At 34.3% G+C, this 2,495-nt stretch overlaps 1 long non-coding RNA gene and 1 other non-coding gene across 2 annotated transcripts; both read right to left on the reverse strand.

Moving 5' to 3' along the window:
* Nucleotides 1-271: 271 nt before the first annotated feature.
* Nucleotides 272-1,241, reverse strand: LOC114284567 (uncharacterized). Its single transcript, XR_014334716.1, has 3 exons — nucleotides 1,146-1,241; nucleotides 433-502; nucleotides 272-349 (listed from the first exon to the last, which is right to left on the reverse strand). It is a non-coding gene; the product is annotated as an uncharacterized LOC114284567 (transcript).
* Nucleotides 1,242-1,384: 143 nt separating this feature from the next.
* On the reverse strand, nucleotides 1,385-2,011 carry LOC114267095 (uncharacterized). The gene is made up of 3 exons (XR_014334715.1): nucleotides 1,883-2,011; nucleotides 1,610-1,788; nucleotides 1,385-1,515 (listed from the first exon to the last, which is right to left on the reverse strand). It is a non-coding gene; the product is annotated as an uncharacterized LOC114267095 (long non-coding RNA).
* Between the last annotated feature and the right edge of the window lie 484 nt (nucleotides 2,012-2,495).

Here is a 2,495-nt window from a genome sequence, read left to right on the forward strand (position 1 = left end):
CATCTTGCAAGAGATTATCAAATCCAAAACAGAAAACGTGTTCGTCATTTGTATTGATTGTTTCTTTACCTTCAATTCTCATGAAATGGTGGAGATTCTTCTTCACTGGATCCTTATGTCTTTTAAGCGAGTCCTCATCTCGTTTTCGTGCAGTTTTCTGGGTTCAAGAAAAAAAGAATGGTAGAATTATTATAGCTTTACCAATTTCATATATTTGAAACAAAGACCCTTGGAAATAGGAATTGGCTAGTTGATGCTTTGTAGTTCATACCTTGTATTCGTCGTATAAACTGTCGATTTGTTCCTGGAATTCGTCAGCCGAGCACTTCTTCAGTTCTCTCACCAAAGCCTGCTTATTAGGAGACTTCATTAGTGAAATTTCCCAACCTATATAGCTATGTAAGAGGATGAGGAAGATGAGGAAACTCTTACATCGATGATAAACGAGGGGCACACATTATGCTCTATAAGATTTTGAAGCTTTCCACGTATGACATATAGCCTACGTAGACAGATAAATATGTTAAATTACTTTTTCGAAAGCAAAAATCAAAGAATGGTTTGATGGTTATCCTTATGGTTGCAAATGAATCAAGTTGTTCATGAACAGTTCGAGCTCGACTCGTTTATTATATGAATGAGCTTGAGTTCAATTTTTAAGCTCATTTAGTAATCGACCTAAGCTTAAGTAGACTCAAGCTCGGCTCGATATCAAGCTCAGCTCGATAAGGCTCGTGAACACAAAAAATATGAATAAATAATTTTTTTAATCCTATATCACATATATTGTTATTATTTTATTTAATTTTCCTTATGTACATTTGGTGTTTAAGTAAAGTTCCATATTTGATTGTTAAATTTATTTTTAATATCAGCATTTTTTACTTATTTATATTTTGTTCATATTTTCTTTCCCTTAATATAAAGTTTTTTTTTTTTTTTTGAAACTCAAACTCGACTTGTTTATGTAATCATGTTGACTCGAGCCAAGCTTAAGTTTCTCAAATATTTGACGGGCTGAGCTCAAACTGAATTTTTTAAGCTGGACTTGAGCTTGGCTAGTTTGCAGCCCTAGTCCTATGCTTCGAGCTATGCAAGTTTGCAGTCCTAGTCCTATGCTCTAATTTGGCAATGGAACAACTTACTGTTTTGGGCTCTGCTCTTCTACTATGTTTTTGGCGATGTTTGCGATATCGCCTTCCCAACCAATCATAATTTCTTGATCTTCAGTTAGGGCAGAACTGCACGTACATCATCACAAAACACATAAAACACAGAAGACGAAAAGGAGAAGTAAACACAGGAAAAATATTGATTTTGAAGCATAGATATGTATAACAAATTATATGTAGCTTAAAATAATTGAAGCTATCATTACTTTGCTTGCCAAGTGGCCTCCAATGAGCGTATGGCCTGTCGTAGATTGTTCTTAGCGTTGATAGCAATCTTATCCGCTAATTGGTGAGGCAATTCAATCCCTTCTTGTTTCGCTATGAATTCCAAAACTTCAACAATCTAAGTAACGAAAGGAGAAAAGGATTTAATCATTTTAGGAGAAAATTATAGCGCAAAAAGTTACTGTAATTTAATCGTAACAAGCGGTTCTCACTTCCTCATTCGAAGGTGGAAGTAGTTTAACAACGGTGCAAAGAGACATTATTGGCTGAAGCTTTGAGGCATCGGAGCAACAAAAGAAGACCTTACTGCACCCTTTATGTCTCCCTAATTGCCACTTTATATACAGTAATGCATCTGCGGATAGTTTGTCTGCTTCATATAGAATGATCACTGCAAAAAAATTATATTGACAATTTGAAAAAGTGTTTTGTGCTTTCGAAAACAAAAACGAAAAAAAAAAAAAAAGAAGCAAAAAGAGGTATACCTCGACAATTATCTTTGTTGCAGTGCAAAGCTTTCTTGGCTAATCTGTTGATTGTTTCTTGCATAAGTTCAACGATGACATGTTTCTCGTACCCTTTTACTTCAGAGAGATTGACTTCGACATGTTGTGTGGATATTTTTACGGAAACTTTGATACTTGAAACAACTTCACCCTGAAAATAAAAATGTTTTAATTTTGCAATGCACATATAGGAAGTGACGGTGTAGGCATGCATGCTAGGTTAGCATTTTGGAAGTACTTTTATTAGGACAAAAAAAGAATAATACGATGTTATTTCAAGAGGTGTAGCATAGGGACTATTTGAGTTGATTTAAGCATTGGAATGGAAATCTTGCAAAGATTAACTGATCAAAATTATCAAAACAAGCAGATCTACTTCATCCTGAATTTTGTTTTCATTTCCAAAGATGGGAAAATTACATATACCCCTCAAGGTTTAGCAAAATTATAGATACCCCTCTGAGGTTTGAGAAATTATAAATACTTCCCTGAAGGTACTATTTGCATAACAAATTAGGAGCAAATTGTTATGAAACTATAAACTTCATGGGGTAATTTGTTATGAAAATGTAAACCTCAGGGGGGTATTTGT

Source organism: Camellia sinensis, chromosome 7, assembly GCF_055761805.1.
Source record: "Camellia sinensis isolate YWXY chromosome 7, ASM5576180v1, whole genome shotgun sequence".
In the NCBI taxonomy this organism is placed as follows: Eukaryota; Viridiplantae; Streptophyta; class Magnoliopsida; order Ericales; family Theaceae; genus Camellia; species Camellia sinensis.